The 18,943-nt window shown below is 42.8% G+C and overlaps 1 protein-coding gene across 4 annotated transcripts in view; it reads left to right on the forward strand.

Moving 5' to 3' along the window:
- Positions 1-18,943, forward strand: part of tango2 (transport and golgi organization 2 homolog (Drosophila)) — a 197,121-nt gene that overhangs the window by 51,641 nt on the left and 126,537 nt on the right. The window contains exon 1 of one of the 4 annotated variants that reach the window (XM_078554500.1): positions 2,388-2,541. The exons of 2 other annotated variants lie outside the window; for them this stretch is intronic. The gene's annotated coding sequence lies outside the window, so the exon portion shown is untranslated. Of the gene's footprint in view, positions 1-2,387; positions 2,542-7,553; positions 7,675-18,943 lie in introns of those variants that run through there. One more of the 4 variants, XM_078554501.1, reaches the window with a different exon arrangement.

Raw genomic sequence — 18,943 nt, forward strand, 5'->3', positions numbered from 1 at the left:
GTATTTGGATGTGCACTTGCGATGCCATGGCATACAAGGCTATGGGCCAAGTGCTGGAAAATGGGATTAGAATAGTTAGGTACTTGTTTGACCAGCACAGACTTGATGGGCTGAAGGGCCTTTTTCTGTGCTGTGGACCTCTATGACTCTAAACCTCTCCAACTCTCTTCATCTCCTCAATGGGCTGAATGGCCTCCTTCTCCTACGTCTTATGGTCCTCCTTTAAGACACTTCTTAAAGCCTATCTCTTTGACCAAGCCGATGGTCATCTGACCTAATATATATATCCCGATGTGGTTTGGCGTCATACTTTGTTTTATCCTGTAAGGCACTTTGGTATGTTGTATTACATTAAAAGTGCTATATAAATATAAGTTGCTGTTGTTGTGGACAGTAAGTGGGGGAAAAAGATTCTCTGATTGATCCGTGACTCTGCAAAACCGTAATCTAAAGTCAACTCAAAAGATACTTAAATCATATTTGAAATGTTATATAAGTTTTTGCAGGCACTGCAGGAGCTCTTGCAAACTGAGACTATCCCACAAGAAAGCTTGATTGTTGCTTCTTAATTTGTCGGAAATTTTAAATTTTTATCCACTTGTATGACCTGGTTGTCAGTTCGCAAAATACCAGGTTTGTTTTTTGTTTGGCTCAGCTTCTCCTAAAAGTTGGCCAATTTGCCATTTTTCCTGTCCTTTTTTGAGGTGCAGTGCTGCTAAACACTAACCATAACAAACTTATTAAAATATAGATATTAGCCAAAGGAGAACAAGCAAATTATATTGAAAAGCAGCAAGTTTCAAAGAATATGCTGTTGGGTTAGATGAAGGTGTAGTAGGAAACTTGTGTAGTAGGAACATAAATATCTGAAAAAAACCTGTTGGGCGAAATAACCTGATTCTGTGCTGAAAGTTCTACGTTTGTTGTTGTAGTGCAGTGCTGGGGGTTTTTCAAGCATGATGATTATTTCTACTGCAATGTGAGCTTCTTCAGGAGTTTATTTTTTAAATTTTCTTTCAAATAAAGGTCACTTGTAGCATCCTTTACCCCTGTTCTGGTAATAAATGCCATGCGAGCCTTCACTTTTTTAAGTGATTAACTTTAGTTAAACAAAATTGGTTGAGCATGTAAGTTAGAATAGCAGCGAGCACATTCGTCAGCATGTGCATCCTTTAACAGTAACTTTCAAAGTCTTAAAGTCTCTCGTTTACTTCTAGCTTTTGTTCATCTGTCCAGTTATTTCTTTGGTGTTGAATTTTGTTTGATAGTACTCCTGTTAAGTGCCTTAGGACATTTTTCAATGTTAAAGGAGCTGTATAAATGCAAGTTGTTATTTGTTCTCTGGAATGTGAGTGAAGCTAGAAAAGCCATTTTGTTGGCAACCTCTAGTTGACCTGAACCGTTGCAGTTTTGCTGATGATGGTGCTCTCAGTGATGTTAGATAGGAAGTTCTTGGATTTTGTTCCAGCGACAGTGAAGGTGTATCAAAATACATCCAAATTCAGGAAGGTGTGTGTGACTTACAGAAAAGCCTGGATACAATGGTATTCTCATGAAGGCTTGTCCTTCTCAGCTGTAGAATCTGTGAAGTTTGAGAGGTGCTGTTGAAATAATGTTGGTTGCTGCCAGGGATGGATATTGAGTCCAGTGGTAGGACCTCTGATCAAGTGGACTGCTCTTGGTGTTGTGCTTCTGGTGTGTTACTGCAGTGAGTATTCATTCTACTCCTGGCTTCAGTTGTAGATACTGAACAGGCTTTAAGATGATATCTCATATCATCTAACTGTACGCGAGAACAATAGAGGAGCTGAATGCTCCTATGTTTGAGATTTGTACTAGTATACTTATAATGTGATGTTCTTCCTCATAATAAGGCAGAAAAATTCAGAAACCAAGTCAATCTATGCTGTTCTCATGAATTTTCTGGCAACTGAAGAACAGAAGAGACAGCAACTTAGAACCAGGTGATCCGACTGCTGTTTCAAATGGGCATTAATGTGTTATGGTAGTAAAAATATAAAAGATTGCATGCTTTAAAACTGCTGCTGGCCATGATTGTATTGCAATAGCACCAACATGTAGCTGTTTATATGGTGAGGGGGAAAGAAGGTGAATCTTTAATTCCTTATCAGTCCCTTCAATTAAAAATCATCACTGTGTTTTATTATGTGCCTTACATTAATTAACATCCACATGTCTCTATGTATATATATTTGCTGCCAGTTTTTATGGTAGTTAATTTTTACCTCAGTGGTAACTCGTGTCATCTATAATTGTCGTCAAATATTGCATCATTGGCCTGAATTGGGTGATCTTGCAATTGTCATGATTTAAACTGTCAAGGAGTGCAGAAGAGTGTTGACGGACAAGCCTGACCAAAGTCCAGATCAAAACACTGAAGAGCAGACAGCAGTAAGCAGAGCGAAAGGCTTTGGTGACCAAGCAACAGCTGTCAGAACACAGGAGGAAGTGTTAATTGGTTTTGAAAATAACTTCTCTGTGCTTTTAAGGGTTGAGTAGCACATGGACTCATTCTGAAAGGTAAAAGAACAACATTTCGAGTGTCAGAAAGATATAGTTTTCATAGTGTTATTGTAACTTATTGTAAAGTAGAATAATAGTGGGGTCTATGTCTGTGGGGGTGTGTGTGGGACTTAACTGAACTGAAGACAGCTGGTTTGAAGGCTTTGAGGTCATAGAAGATAAGCTAGGTTTGAAATGTTAAGTAGGCAAACATAAGTACAAAAGGAATTTGGCATTTTTAAATAAACCAGACTAGATTAAATTCAAAAGAGGGAGTGAAATGTTTCACCTAGCCAGGCGAAGTTAAGAAACAGTGGCCTGAATTTTTCCCGCGTTGGGTGAGCTCGGCATGAGCGGGTAGGGGCGGTCGGGGAGCTAACCACCGCCCATGATCAGCTCCGCACCATGATTTCACGCGGGCAGGCCAATTAAGGCCCGCCCTGCATGGATCGCAAGCGGTGGTGCTGACCGCTGCCTGGGGGAAGAGAGAGAGTCGGTCTCATGCGCAGTTCACGCATGCACATGCGCGAGAAAGAGCGCTTCAAGCCCCCTGAGGCACGGAGCTGCCTCCAGGAGATTGAAACACTTTTTTAAAAAAAATAAAGACTTTAAAAATTCAATGAAACATGCCCTCTGATGTGACTGTGTCACATGAGATGGGACATGTTTTTATTTCCAAAATAAAGCTTTTATCTCATTATTATTAGCTTTAGGAAACCTCATCCTGCTCATGGATGAGGTTTCCAAAAAAATTTAAAGGCCACTTGGCCTTTTCGCCTGCCTGCAAACTGTTAGGTTGGATGGGCAGTGTAAATTTCAAGTTAATTAGGTCCTTAATGGCCTTGATAGGCCTTTCAATTTTCGGCGGGCACACGCAGGAGTCGGCTGCGCGCCCACCAGATGAAATATCGCGCAAGTGCACAATGTCGGGCCCGATGCCATTGTGCGTCATATTATGTTCTGGTGTGTTGGATGCGCGCCCGCGTGCCGAAGGTAAAATTCAGGCCAGTGTGTTTATTTTGGTACTATGATAGATTTTATTATTAGAGAGGTAAAAGTCCAAAGACATTGTGAAACAATGGGAATTTGCATTCAAAGAGGAAAATATCTATTAAGGAGAGAAGGCTGTGTGTAAAAGCAGGCATTCTAAGATCTAACAAGTGTGAAAAACCTCCAGCATGTAAGTCTTAAGCTGCTGTCTACAAGGAACTGGGAAAAACTCACTTTGAATTTGACCATTCAGGGCATTGTGTGTTACTCTGCCTGGGTCTTTTAGAAACGTATGTCCCTCACTGTTGCCTTAACGGTGGTATAACTGGGGTTTAGATTAATTACAGGATTTAGAAGTTATCATGGTAGTAATTTGTAGATCTATGTATGTACTTAAAATAATTTCTTCTATTAATAAATGTTTAATTTAGTTTTGTAAGAAACCTTTAAGACTCGGTGGCCTTTTTACTGAATTCAAAACCCGCATCTCAAGACAAGTACAAATTGCAAAAAGAGTTGTGGCAGCTGCTTCAAGTTTCCTTCCGGGATTTGGGCAGCTTGGCATCTACCATCTGCCTGCCATAACATCGAGAAAGAATAGAAACAAAAGTAAAATACTGTGGATGCTGGAAATCTGAAATAAAAACACAAAATTCTGGAAATACCCAGCATCTGTGGATAGAGAGAGAATTAACAGGCAGAATTTTCCCAGCCTAGTGTGGCAGGCTTGCGGGGTGGGAGTAGCATCGGGAAAATAGCAGGGAGTTGCAACAAGGCAGTATCCAGTGCATTTCTGGAGTAGGCATGAATGCAGGTTGGCTGCCCATAGTGAGGTGACGGTCAGTCTATTTAAATAATTAAGACCCTCAGGGTCAATTTAGATAGCCTGTCAGCATCTTAACAGCAGGAAGTAACCCCCAACTGCCACCCTTCCTCGCAAACCCCCTTCCACTGCGTAGGGAGCCCACCAGCTCCATGTAAGTAGCCTCTCTCCAGCAGGATTTTGTGTGGGGGTGGCTGGGGTGACAGCCTGAAATGCCTGAAAGAGGGGGGCTGTGGGCATCAAAGGATGCCTCTGCAGCCCCTCCCATTGAAGCGGGCAGCTTTCCCCTCTGATCGGAGGGCCTTGGAGCACTTAAGTAATTTGATGGCTGCGATGGTACCTCCATTTTCGTGCACTCTCATGCTCTCCTACCTGCCTCAACAGCACCTGCTTATCCCGCTTGAGAATTGCCGGTCCTGTGATTGAGTTGGCAGCATTGGAAGACTGCATGCCTTATTAGGACAGCAAATACTGAGGCAATCCATGATGAGGCTGCCTCTGCGAAAATAGCTCTCCTGCTCTGGCACCCGGCAAGTGTGGGCACGGGATCCTTATTTGGTCCTGAAAATAAAGTCCCAAAACTCCTGAGAAAATCCTACCCAAAGCTACATGCTGAGAAAGAATCTAGCCTGGACAAGAACAAAACAGTAAAAACCAAGAGGAAACTAATCATGAATGATCAAAAAATGAATGAAATGCTCACGAGAACAAGTGAGCAACTAAGAAATATTACGTTTTTTAAAATTTATTCATTTACGGGATATGGGCATTGCTGGCAAGGCCAGCATTTGTTGCCCGTCTCCAACTGCCCTTGAGCTGCCTCCTTGAACCACTGCAGTCCCTGTGGTGTTGGTATACCCACAGTGTTGTCAGGGAGGGAGTTCCAGGATTTTGATCCAGCGACAGTGAAAGAACGGCGATATAGTTCCAAGTCAGGATGGTGAATGGCTTGGAGGTGGTGGTGGTGTTCCCATGTAAAACCATTTATGTTCCTACCATTGCCCCCCCCCCCCCACCCCCGCCGCTGCCCAAAGTTGTAACATCACAGATTGAGCCTGTCTGGTGCTTTACTACTCTCCCTGATCTCATCTTGAGTATTCTTGGTTGAGGGTTCTGGTCTACGCTCGTTTCCTGGACTCGAGCATCACTTCTTGAGGTATTTGTTGTAGAGTCCATCTCGTCATTCCCATCATGGTAACACTGGAATAATTGTCTCCTTACGGCTTCCAAGAATATCAGAGCCTGTTTCTTCAAAGAACCTCAAGTCATGTTTTTATGAAGCATGATCACTGCTGCTGAGTTTACTCTATGTTTGTACCTTTCACCTGACAGTCTCTTATCCCAACCTTTTGCCCAGGTACAAATTTGGATAGTGTTTTTGCTCTATGCCGGCGATTGTACCAGCTAGACTGTTTCTCTTTGTGTGTTTGCATGTGACACCTTACTCTGTCATGATCTTGGTATGGTGATGTTGGGTCTGAGGTTATTTTGCAATGAAGGAAGTTGAGTCTATTGCCTTCTCCCCATCAATAGCTCTGTTGGCAAAAAACTGTTTCATAATGGCGTACCCTATAATTGAGTAAGGCTAAGTCTAGGTCATTGTTCTTTTTCATCAACATTTTGATAGTTTTTACACCTCTCTCTGCTTCTCCATCAGCCTGCGGATGGTGTGGCAAACTAGTCACATGGTGAAATCCATATTCCGCTGTGAATTGTTCATTCTGAATTGTTCAGTCAGAAATGTTCATTCAGAAACTGTGGACCATTGTCCGAGACACTCTCGTCCGGAATACCGTGAATAGAGTAAATGCATTTCAAAGCTTTACTACAGCTTGTACGGTTACGGTATGGAGTCTGCTGATTTCCAACCAGCGAGAGTAATAATCAGTGACCATGAGGTAGATTCTTCCTCTGAAGTCAGAGATTCTTTCCTAGCCTTTGCCGAGGTCTGGACAGAAATGTCGATGATAGTAAAGGTTCTCTTAGTTCTTAACTGTTGATGGAACAAGTTTGGCATAATAACTTCTTCAATGGCTTTCAAATTTTCTGGCCACCCATATTGATTGTTGTGCCTGTGCTCTGCATTTGGTAATGCCCAAATGATTACCATGAAGACTTTAGAGAATGTCTTCTCGCATTGCTCTCAAGATCACTAGCCTGTAATCAAAGACTAAAAAGTCGTCAATTGTAATATGTTTTTGTTGTTCACGGTATTGTCTTTATACCTGATTGCTTGGGACATATTCAGGCCAACTGTCTTACAGTATGTTCTGACTGACTGCATTCCGTGCCCTTCAACTGGGCTTCCCTAATTTTGCTGAGTTTGCCTGCAGAGTAGGGTACTTATTACTGCAGTATATGCTTCCACCTCTGAGCTGAGCAGTAAGTCTCATCGTGTAGCCTGGTCAACTGTAGCTCTCGACAGTGTGTCGGCAGTTATCTGACGTTTCCCTGGCACATACTCTGTTGTAGAGTCAAAGCGCATGAGTCTTAGCCAAAAACATTGAGTTCAGGAGAGTGACCAGAGGTTAATGGTCCTTTTTAAGTTGTCAGCGAATTAAGTATTCTGAAAATTTTTCACAGGCCCATGTCACCACCTTTTCAATCATTGCGGAACATTTTTCAGTACCTGTCAGAGACCTAGAGGTATAATAAACTGGTTTTTATTTTCCTGTCAGCTTCATGGAACTGTAGAAAAACGGCTCCAAGCCCCATCGATGATGCATCAGCTGCCACTATTGTCAACAGTTTTGGGTTATACTGTGCAAACATTTCTGAAGAGCTGAGGAGCTCTTTGATCCTGTTAAAGGCATTGTTCTGCTCAACTCCCCAGTACCACTGCTGACCTGTTCTCAGCAGGTTTTTTGAAGGTTTGTTGATGGCAGACAGAATTGGGATGAATTTCCCCACCTGGCTGACTATGCCTAAAAATCTTTGTATGTCAGCAACACACTTGGTTGTGGAAATGCTTTAATTACCTTGGTCTTCTAGGGGTCTGCTGTAATGTCTTTTTGGTGATAATATGGCCTAAAGATTTGGTAGTGATTTTCACAAACTCTCAGTTTTGATTCAGAGTGAGCTTGCTTGTTCAAGCACTTTTAAAACTTCCAGACTCTATGATCATGCCCTTCTTCGGTAGCACCATGGATGAGCAGGTCGTCCATGTGGCAAATAATTCCTTCTCTGTCTTTGAGGATGTAGGACGTAGTGCATTGAAAGATTTCTGACACAGAGGATATGCCAAAGGAAAGCTGACTGAAACAAAAGCGACCGAAGGAAGTGATAAACGTTGTCAACAACCTTGATTCTTGGTCAAGGGGGAGTTAAGTCAAGGCCAGGTAAAATAAAGTTGCATAAGTAAAATAAAGTTAATGCAAGGGAAGTAAATTGAAGCCATGCCAGGGCAGCTTGACTGTGTGGAATGCATGTCCTGTAATATGTGGGAAGTTGTGGACGCTACCAGTGTCCTTAATGACCGCATGTGCAGTTAGTGTCACGGGTTTCAGAGCTCAAGTGGCAGCTGGAGTAACTGTGGTGCATCCGCGAGGCTGAGAGCTATATGGATAGCATGTTCAGAGAGGTGGTTCACTGCAGCTTAGAAGCTAGGAGGTAGAAAGGGAATGGGTGACCGCCAGGCAGTTCAAGAAAATTAGATCAGTAGTGCAGGAGTCCCCTGGGGTCCCGCTCACCAATCAATTTTCTGTTTTGGATACCAGTGAGGGCATTGGTTCCTCGGAGGAGTGCAGTCAGAGCCAAGTTTGTGGCACCACAGGCAGCTCAGCTGTACAGGGCGGGAGAAAAAAATGGGGAATAGCAGTAGTAATAGGGGATTCATTAGTATGGGGAACAGACAGGCATTTCTAGGGCCATATACGTGACTCCAGGATGATATGTTTCCTCCCTGGTGCCAAGGTCAGGGATGTGATGGATTATGGCACCTCCCTGGTGCCAGGGACCAGCATGTCTGAAAGCAGACTTTAGGGAGCTAGGAAGGAGATTGAAAAGTAGGACCTCTAAAGCAGTGATCCCAGGATTACTCCCAGTCCCATGGCAAGCTAGTGTAGAAATAGGAGAATTGAGCAAATAAACACGTGGCTAGAAAGCTGGTGTAGGAAGGAGGGCATCAGATTTCTGAGGTATTGGGACTGGTTCTGGAGAAGATGGGACATGTACAAGCCGGATGGTCCACGCCTGAACAGGACTGGGATGAATATCCTTGCAGGGTGATTTGCTAGTGCTGTTGGCAGGGTGGGGGGGGTTAAACTAGATTGGCAAGGGGATGGAAACCTGAAGGCAAATTCAGAGCAGCGAACTGAAGATGGAGAATTAGTGAGTGACTATGAAAGACAGAAGCAGCACAGGTTAAAAAGTGTACAGCACAGGAATTTGGCAGTGTTAAAAGCAAGGGGCAGAGTAAATAAAGCCAATGAGTTGAGGACACAGATACATGGCAGCATGATATCATCGCTATAATGGAATAAGCTTAAGAAGAGGCAAAAATGGCAGCTCAACATCCCTGGATATAGACTTTTCAGGCAGGATAGGGTAGGGGTGTGCATTATTGATTAAACAATCAATTACATCTGTGAGGAGGGATGATACACTAAATGAAGCATGGGTTGTGTTCAGAAATAAAGAAGGGACAGCCACACTGCTAGAAGTGTACTATAGACCCCCAAATAGTAAGAGGGAGATAGAAGAGCAAATATGTAGGCAAATTTCTGAGTGCCAAAACAATAGGGCAGTAATCGTTGGGGACTTCAACTACCCTAATATGAATTGGGTTACAAACCGTGTGAAGAGCACAGAGGGCGCTAAATTCTTGAAATGCATTCAAGAGAACTTTTTTAGCCAGTATGTAACAAGCCCAAAGAGAAGAGGCAGAATTCTAGGTTTAGTCTTAGGAATTGAAGCTGGGCAAGTGGCCGAAGTAGCACTGGAGACCATTTTGGAGATAGTGGCCATAATATAGTTAGATTTAGCATCATTATGGAAATGGACAAAGATAGAACAGGAGTAAAAGTTCTAAATTGGGGGAAGACAAATTTTACAAAGCTGAGAGGTGAGCTGGCAAGAGTGGACTGGATACCGCTATTAGAAGGAAAAACTGTCAAATCTGTGGGAGGCATTCAAAGGTGAGATTCTACAAGCACAGTGTTGACTTGTCCCCACAAAGAAAAATGGTGGTACTGCCAAAACTAGAGCCCCCTGGTTATCCAGAAGCATACAGGCCAAGATAAAGCAGAAAAAGAAAGCTTATACCAGTCACAAAAGACTTAATACTGTAGAAAGCCTAGATGAGTAGAAAGTACAGGGGTGAAATAAAAGTGGAAGTTAGGAAAGAAAAGAGAGGATACAAAAAATATTGGCAGGTACTCTGTACACAACTCTGTAACCTGCTCAATTCTGAGGATTACAACACTTGTGAGGGAGCCTTTGGAGCTTTGCAGAAGATTCGTGAGGATTCATCGGAGATGCTGGATAGTGATGCTCTGAATAGACCTCTCAACATTATGATTCCCAAGTTCCTGCAGTTTTTCGAACACTGTAGTCCTAAAATCAGGTCCCATGCAATTGCTTATGTGAATCATTTCATCATCGGCAGGCCCAGGCACTGATGAACAATGTTAGTACCTTCATTGAGCACCTGTTTACACCAGATGATGATTCGGAAGTGAGGAACAATGTGTGCCGGGCCCTGGTGATGCTGCTGGAGGTTTGCATAGGTCATCTTAATCGTCTAATTCAGTACATGATGCTGATGAAAAGGAAGCATGTGAGTCCTGGCCAATCTGTAAGGAGGTGCTATCAGGACACCTAATACAATTGATTCCTATTTTAGTGAATGGGATGAAATACTCAGATTGACATAATTCTTTAGTATTATATCAATGAAAAGCCAAAGAAAATCCTAAAATGTTTTACCAATACATTAAGAGCAAGAGCATAACTAAGGAAAAAATAGGACCTATCAGAGATGTATATGTAACTTGTGGGTTGATGCAGAAGATGTGGGCAGGGTTCTCAATGAGTACTTTGTCTCTGTCTTCACTAAGGAGAGGGATGATGCAGACATTCTAGTTCAAGAGGAGGTGAAATATTAGATACAATAAGCATAGTGAGAGAGGAAGTACTGGAGGGACTAAGCATAGTGAGAGAGGAAGTACTGGAGGTACTGGCACCCTTGAAGGTGGATAAATCACCAGGGCCAGATGGATTATATCCCAGGCTGTTGAAGGAAGCCAGGGAGGAAATAGCAGATGCCCTGAGGATCATTTTCCAATCCTCATTAGATACAGGTGAGGTCCCAGAGGATTGGAGATCCACAAACATTGTACCATTGTTTAAAAAAGGTGTGAGGGATGGGCCAAAAAATTATAGGTCAGTCAGCCTGACTTCGGTGGTGGGCAAATTATTGGAAAACAATTCTGAGACAGAATAAACTTTCACTTAGAAGGGCATGGATTGATCAGGGATAGCCAGCATGGTTTTGTTGGCGGAAGATTGTGCCTTACTAAGTTAATAGAATTTTTTGAGGAAGTAACAAGGAGGATTGATGAGGGTAGTGCAATGGATGTTGTCTACATGGATTTCAGTAAGGCATTTGACAAGGTCCCACATGGCAGACTGGTCAGGAAGCTGAGAGCTCATGGGATACAGGGGAACGTGGCAAGTTGGATTCAAAATTGGCTTAGCAGCAGGAAGCAAAGGTTAGTGGTTGGATGTTTTTGTGAACTAAGTTTCCAGTGGTGTTACACAGGGCTCAGTGTTGGGGCCGTTGCTGCTTGTTGCATATATTAATGGTTTAGACTTCCGTGTGGGAAGTTGATTGGGAAATTTGCAGATGACACAAAAATTGACCGTGTAGTTGATAGTGAAGAGGATAGCTGTTGATTCCAGAATGATATCAATGGTTTGGTTGAGTGGGTAGAGAAGTGGCAAATGGAATTCAATCCAGAAAAGTGCGAGGTAATGCATTTGGAGAGGGCAGGCAAAGCAAGCGAATACATAATAAATAAGAAGTTATTGAGAGGGGTTGAGGAAGTGAGAGACCTTGGTGTGCATGTCCACAGGTCCTTGAAGGTGGCAGGACAGGTGAACAAGGTGGTCAAGAAAGCATATGGAATGCTTTCCTTAATTGGGCAAGGTATTGAATACAAAAGCAGGGATGTCATGATTGAACTGTACAAACGCTGGTTAGGCCACAGCTGGAATTTTGTACACAGTTCTGGTTACCACATTACAGAAAGGACATAATTGCCCTGGAGAGAGGAGATTTACAAGAATGTTGCCAGGGCTTGAAAATTGCTGCTGTGGGGAAAGATTGGATAGGCTAGGGTTGTTTTCCCTAGAATAGAGGAGGCTAAGGGGCAATCTAATTGAGGTATACAAAATTATGAGGGACCTAGATAGGATAGACAGGGAAAGGCTTGTTTCCCCTAGCTGGGGTCAATTGCCAGGGCCATAGATTTAAGGCAATTGATAGAAGAATTAGAACGGACATGAGGAAAAACCTTTTCACCCAGGGGATGGTGGGCATCTGGAATTCACTGCTTAAGTTGGTGTTTGAGGCTGAAACGCTCAACTCATTTAAAAAGTACCCAAATCTGCATCTGAAGTGCTGTAACCTGCAAGGCTACGGGCCAGCTGCTGGAAAGTGGGACTAAAATGAACAGCTAGTTTCTTTTTTCTCTTTATGGCTGGCACAGACACAATAGGCTGAATGGCCTCTTAACTTTCCTATGGTTCTACATGTACAGCCATCTTGTATCTTGTGTCACAGTGAGCTGCAACAGGTGACAGATTGCCAGTGGTGTTCAAAAGGGATCCCAAACCCAAGAATGGTTTAGAGCCTTCCAATATTGGCTTTGGACAGGTGGCGCAGTTATACAGCTAACTTGGCAGCCACTTCAGGCAGAAATTGAGATCCCCCCTGTTTGCCTACTTGTATCCTGATCCTTTTAATATACATGTATTAGTAGGAACAGTACTTTGCAATAATGGGCTGGAAAAAGCAGATGGAAACTTACAGGGAAGTCCAAATTTCCTGCAAATTCTCTCTCACGCACAGCAGTTTTCAATGCTAGGCAGATCACTTGACAAGCATCAAATTTACTTTGATATTTTACCATTGATTAACTGCTAAGAGGGAGCGGATCGGAAAGGAGGTGGGGATGGAGGAGAGAGTTCATGATTTAAAATTGTTGAACTCAATATTCAGTCCAGAAGGCTGTAAAGTGCCTAGTCGGAAGATGAGGTGCTGTTCCTGCAGTTTGCATTGAACTTCACTGGAACAATGCAGCAGGCCAAGGACGGACATGTGGGCATGGGAGCAGGGTGGAGTGTTGAAATGGCAAACGACAGGGAGGTCTGGGTAATGCTTGCGGACAGACCGAAGGTGTTCTGCAAAGCGGTCACCCAGTCTGCGTATTCCAGGTATTTTTGTTTTTGTTTTGGATTTCCAGCATCCGCAGTTTTATGCTTTTAATGAGATTCCCCATTTGTTTTTAAAGGTATTTTTTCCTCTTTTTCTTGTATTTTCACATAGCGAACACCATCTGCAGGCAAAGGACATGACTAAGTGACCTGTTCATATGTTGCTATGAAGTTGCCTGTTGGGAGACACCAAAAAAAATCAGCTAGGCGACTTTGCCATCTGATTTTAATTATTTTCTCCCTTTGTCTATTAAAATTCTTGACATCTCCTTAGTGTTCAAAATTCATGATATGGAGGACCATAGCCAAGAAGGTACCTTTGACCACTAAGGGTGCATTTATATTGTAGATTTAGCATCTTCCCAAACTGACTGAAGCAAAAGGGAATGAGACTGCCACCAGGACAGCTGTAGCCTGCCTTGTTGCAGTGTTGGTCAGATCCTGACTCCAGATTCAAGCTGCTTTTACATTGTAATGTTGATATGAAATGAAACTGCTTCATATCAACACTGCAGTTGAAATGTAAATGTACTTTATGTCACAATGTACTGGGACTTCAACTTGCTGCTTGTTTTGGTTAGGAAAGTCAGAGATTTGGTGCTGGGAAATGCAACATAATGAATGTTTATTATGCTTCAGGCAGCTAGTGTAGCATCAAGCACTCCTAATCCAGATTTAGCATAATGAAATGCAGAATAAAGTTCCTGCTTCTTGGTGCTAACACTATGCCCTAACTCCAACCTCCAGGGTGAATTTTGAATTTCCCACACCAGGCATCATTATTTCTCACCTTGAGATGAGCTAATTTGTGCCGATCATTTTATTGCTGGAGTTCTGTTCCCACGAAGATTTTGGTTGAAATCATTGGTGGAATCATTTTGTTGAGGATTAGAATCCTGAATTTCTGAAGAAATAATCACATTTTCACCACAACTTTGCTGTAAGATCAGCAGAGGTCACAGAGAAACAAAGTAAATGGTCATTTCTAGCTGTTTTCTAGAGGATCCTGCTGATCTCCCACCAACATTATAAGCAAGAAATCGGGAGGAATCCCTCCAGCTCATTTCCCTCCTACATCCTATGGAAGTTTGGGGGCTTCTACAAAGAGCTGTTCAGTTCCTGTTTGTAGAAGTTAAACACGTTAGGAATGAAGGATCTGGGGAATCAGAAATTTATTTTGCAAGATGGGACTATGTGAGGAATGCAAATTGGCCATGAAAACAGTCACATTGTTGAAGAAAAATTACCACTTAAAGTTGATCAGTTACAGTAGAATGCAGAATATGCCTTCACCTTCTCCCTTTATCCCTCCTTCACAGATTGCTGTTCCTTTTCTTTCTTGGTCTTGGGATGTGAGAGATGTTAGCAAGGCTGCTTTCATTGCCTTTATATTAGTCCTATAGTTGCCCTGAGAAGATGTTGGTGGGCTGCCGCCTTGAAATACTGCAGTTTTTTGCTGATGGTGCTCCCACAATCATTTTAGATGGCGCATTCCAGGATATAGGGCTGATTTGATCCACTGATGCACCATTTGATGCACTGATACATATCCCAAGTCAGGGTGGCGTAGAGCTGCTAACCCTCCCAGAATGTCCTGGAGTACCTGGAATGAATGGATCATCATCCGATCAAACAAGAGTTGACCTACTCCTGCTCATAACTCGTATGGTCATATGTAAGAGTTGTTAGCTTTTCAATTGGCTCAAGAAGGTGGTGCACTGTGAGAATGGCATGTTAGGCAACCATTTGTGGGGGAGAATATTTGGAGATGGGAGGTCATGAGATAAAACCTCCTAGAATATAACGAACGAGAGGTGGCAACTCTAGAATGGTGTGTGATTTGGAGAGATCATTGTGTTTTCATGTTATTATTGCTATTATCTTTGTCTCTACTGGAGATGGCAGATAAGGAATTGTGGTCAAAGTAAACTTGGTGAGTTGCTGCTGCTTCCCTGGCTACATTACAAACAGAGGTAGAGAGGGGAAATATTGAGTGCAGTAACAGGTTCACCAATAAAGTGAACTGCTCTGGCCTCGATGAGTAGCGTTGCAACCAGACTCAACCAGGTGAGAATTTCATTAACACTCTTGGCTTGATGGTGAAGATACTTTGGAAAGTGAGGAGGTGAGCCATTTGTGACAGAGCGCCCTACCTCTACTGTTATTTATGGCAGATGGAGTTCAGTGTGAGGTTGTCTACTTAAGACCTTAGCAAGATAGATCAGAGTATTTTATCAATGGCAAGCAGCCAGGAACTGTGGAGGAGCTAAGTCATTTAGAAGTGCTCGATCTATCAAAACCTGCATTAGGCAGAAGACTCGCTTGTGAGATTGCAGCCTTCTATCTTAAGATTGCAATCTCATGCTTTGTATGTTTTTTCTATAGGCCCAATAATTTTAATAGATGACTTTCCTTACCTCTGGATGCTGGAATAGGCTTGTCTCCATAGTGTTCTCTTGCTTTCACTGGTCAGCAGGAAAAAGCACTTATTTCTACAGCCAAGCAGACTGTGTCCAGAGAAGAGAATGAGAAGATACAAGAGAAAAATGCTAATATTAATATTCACAGGTTACAGTAAAAGGCACCAGTTTTACTGTGGTTATACTCTTGGGGGAAAAAAAGTCAGCATTTGGGTATACAAGGCACAACTGGAATTGTCAAACCTTGAATTTATCCACTGTTGATAGTTCTGTTAAGTATTAAGGTTGTGGACTGGTGATCACACATTGTTCCTATCCCTCCAGCAATATCTGACTGTGGGACTCTGAAGAGCTCACAAGAGACATTGAAAGACTTTGGAGAATAGAGACAAAATTGGCAACCTTCACAATTACTGGTCTAATCCAATAAAAATGTCATTTCTCATGTATTTATCACTCAGATATATCACCTCAAATTTTAAAATTTCCTTATTGATTGCTGTATTAATCCACCTATAAAACAGATTTGCAGTTGCATTTAGTTTTAAATTAATGATGCTGTGTTAATCAGATTTCAAGGTTAAGTTGTGCTATCGGTCAGTATCCCAAGACAGTTAATTTTTTGCAGATCAGTCAGATGGTATGTTTCATAAATTATGTTTCAAAAATATCCTGTAGAGCTTTACCACTGGTGGTTTATAACATTCAAGAAAGAACTTAAAGAAGAAAAATATAAGAGCACAGAAAAGTAGAAAAATCTGTTCCAAGAAAAGTTTGGTTTTAATATAACACCCCTCACAATCTCTGAATCCTAAAGCACTTTGCGGATGCTGAACTGGACGAGCCATATAAATACTGTGCTACAAGAGCAGATCAGATGCTGGGAATTCTCTGGAGAATAACTCATTTCCTGACTCCCCAAAACCTGCCCACCATCTACAAGGCACAAGCCAGGAGTGTGATGGAATACCCTCCATTTGCCTGGATGTGTGCAGCTCCAACAACACTTAAGAAGCTTGACACCATCCAAGACAAAGCAGCCTGCTTGATTGGCACCCCGTCCATCACCTTAAACATTCATTCCCTCCACCCCTGACGCACAGTGGCAGCAGTGTGTACCATCTACACAATGCACGGCAGCAACTCACCAAGGCTCCTTCAACAGTACCTTCCAAACCCGTGACTCTCTACCAGCTAGAAGGATAAGGGCAGCAGATGCATGGTAACACCCCCACCTGCAAGCTCCCCTCCAAGTCACACAGCATCCTAACTTGGAACTATATCGCCATTCCTTCACTGTTGCTGGGTCAAAATCCTGTAACTCCTATCAAACAGGGTGTTTGTAATGTGGGTGTTCCTACAACACTTAGACTGTTGTGGTTCAAGAAGGCAGCACACCACCACCACCACCTTTTCGAGGGCAATTAGGGTTGGGCAATAAATGCTGGCCTAGCCAGCAATTTCCACATCCCATGAATGAATATAAGTTAACTTTTGAAGTGTAGTTACTGTTGTAATGTAGGGATATGTGCCATTTATTTTGTGAAAAACGAGGTCCCACAAGCAATAATATGTCTTTAATGACATTGGTTGAAATGCTTGCCAGTGCATCAGGAGAAATTTCCTGCTCCTCTTTGTATAGTCTTGGATCTTTTATGTCTAACTGAGAAGATAGTCAGGGTTTGGATTTAATATGTCCTCAGAATAGCGGCACTTCTGACAGTGTAGCACTCCCTCAGTACTGCAATGAAATGTCAGTGGGGTTTCCATCCAAACAATCCTCTTTCTACCTCTTATCACAACTCCAACTAGTCTTGCTGAGATGGAAAACCAAATTGGGAAACTAGTGTCCCACTTGTCCATGCCAGCGTATTGCTGTATTTGTCCACTCGACTGCAACCTTTTTAATGTTTCTATTTTACTGGTGGCTGCAATGTTAAAACATTAATATTTAAAATATTTTCAATTTCTAGGTACATAAAGATGCAGATTTTTTTTCTATTTCTCCCCACATTCAATCCCACTGAGAAGAACATAAAAAATAGGAGTACTGTATGCCCCTCGAACCTGCCCTGCCATTCAAGAAAATCATGGCTGATCCTTGACTTCAACTACATCTTCGCACCCTCATCCCATCTAGATTCCCATAGAGTTTTTTTTAATTCACTTAGTGGGATGTGGCCACAACTGGTTCGGCCAGTATTTATTGCCCAATTCTAATTGCCCTTGAGAAGGCGACGGTGAGCTGCCGCCTTGAACCGCTGCAGTCCGTGTGGTGTTGGTACACCCACGGTGCTGTTAGGGAGGGAGTTCCAGGATTTTGACCTAGTGACAGTGAACGAACGGCGATATATTTCCAAGTCAGGATAGTGAGTGGCTTGGAGGGAAACTTCCAGGTGGTGGTGTTCCCATGTGTCTGCTGCCCTTCTAGGTGGTAGCAGTTGTGGGTTTGGAAGGTACTGCCCAAGGACCATTTGAGAGTTTCTGCAGTGCATCTTGCAGATAGTACACATTGCTGCCACTATTCGTTGGTGGTGGAGAGAGTGAATGTTTGTGGAAGGGATGCCAATCAAGTGGGCTGCTTTGTCCTGTACGGTGTCAAGCTTCTTGAGTGTTGTTGGAGCTGCACTCATCCAGGCAAGTGGAGAGTATTCCATCATACTCCTGACTTGAGACTTGTAGATGGTGAACAGGCTTTGGGGAGTCAGGAGGTTATTACTCACTGCAGAGTTTCTAGCCACTGACCTGCTCTTGTAGCCACCGTTTTTAAATGGCTGGCCTAGTTTAGTTTTTGGTCAATGGTAACCCCCCAGGATGCTGATAGTGGGGGATTCAGCAATGATAACGCCATTGAATGTCATGGGGCGATGGTTAGTGTGGTAATCTGACATGTAATACACCTTTAAGAGATTGTGAGCAGATTGACCATGTGACTCCAAGACCTAATAGCTGTGTAGCGTGGGCAGCCAGGTTAATGTTAGTCTAGAGTAGGGTCTTGCTGGAGAAACATACATCATGTTAATGCTATGTTGTTTGTGGAAATAAATAGAATGTGCTTCATTTCATATTGGCCTCTGTGTCTGCCGTATATTGTAATCGACTCGCCTGCCAACAGATAAACGTTCAACCTGTTCATGAGCAAAGTGACCCATAGCTCAAACATAACAACTGGCGATGAGGAAAAACACCACCAGTCGACGACACCAAGGAAAGCCGCGAAAACTCAACTGTACTGAAGCAGCCACACCCTGCAGGCTGATTGTTAGTCCATTACAATTATAAATCCTCACCACAGTTATCGAAGCCATCGCCCTCCAATATGCCACAATTTGGCTGCATCGAACTGTTTGATCAGTCCGCCGATGACTGGTCACATTTATATTGAATGCCTCGGGTTTTTCTTTTCGGCCAAAGACTTATCGGGGGTGGAGAAGAGGCAGGCGATCCTCTTGACGACATGTGGCAGTAAAATGTACAGCCTAATTCATAGTCTATTGGCACCCACGGTCCCAGATTTCAAGAGCTTTGAGTTGGTGAATCTAGTGATAGACCATTTCCAACTGAAACTCTCGGTAACGATGCAACGTTTTGAATTCAGTTCGAGGTGTCGTGTCCCTGGAGAGACAGCTGCTTGTTATGTAGCAGCCTTAAAACAATTGACAGAGCACTGAGAGTTCGAGACGTCGATTAATGACATGCTAAGAGACCGACTTGAGTGTGGGATTAATGAAGCGATTCAAAAAAGGTTGCA

The sequence above is a fragment of the Cetorhinus maximus genome, chromosome 12 (genome assembly GCF_964194155.1).
Source record: "Cetorhinus maximus chromosome 12, sCetMax3.hap1.1, whole genome shotgun sequence".
NCBI classification, from domain to species: domain Eukaryota; kingdom Metazoa; phylum Chordata; class Chondrichthyes; order Lamniformes; family Cetorhinidae; genus Cetorhinus; species Cetorhinus maximus.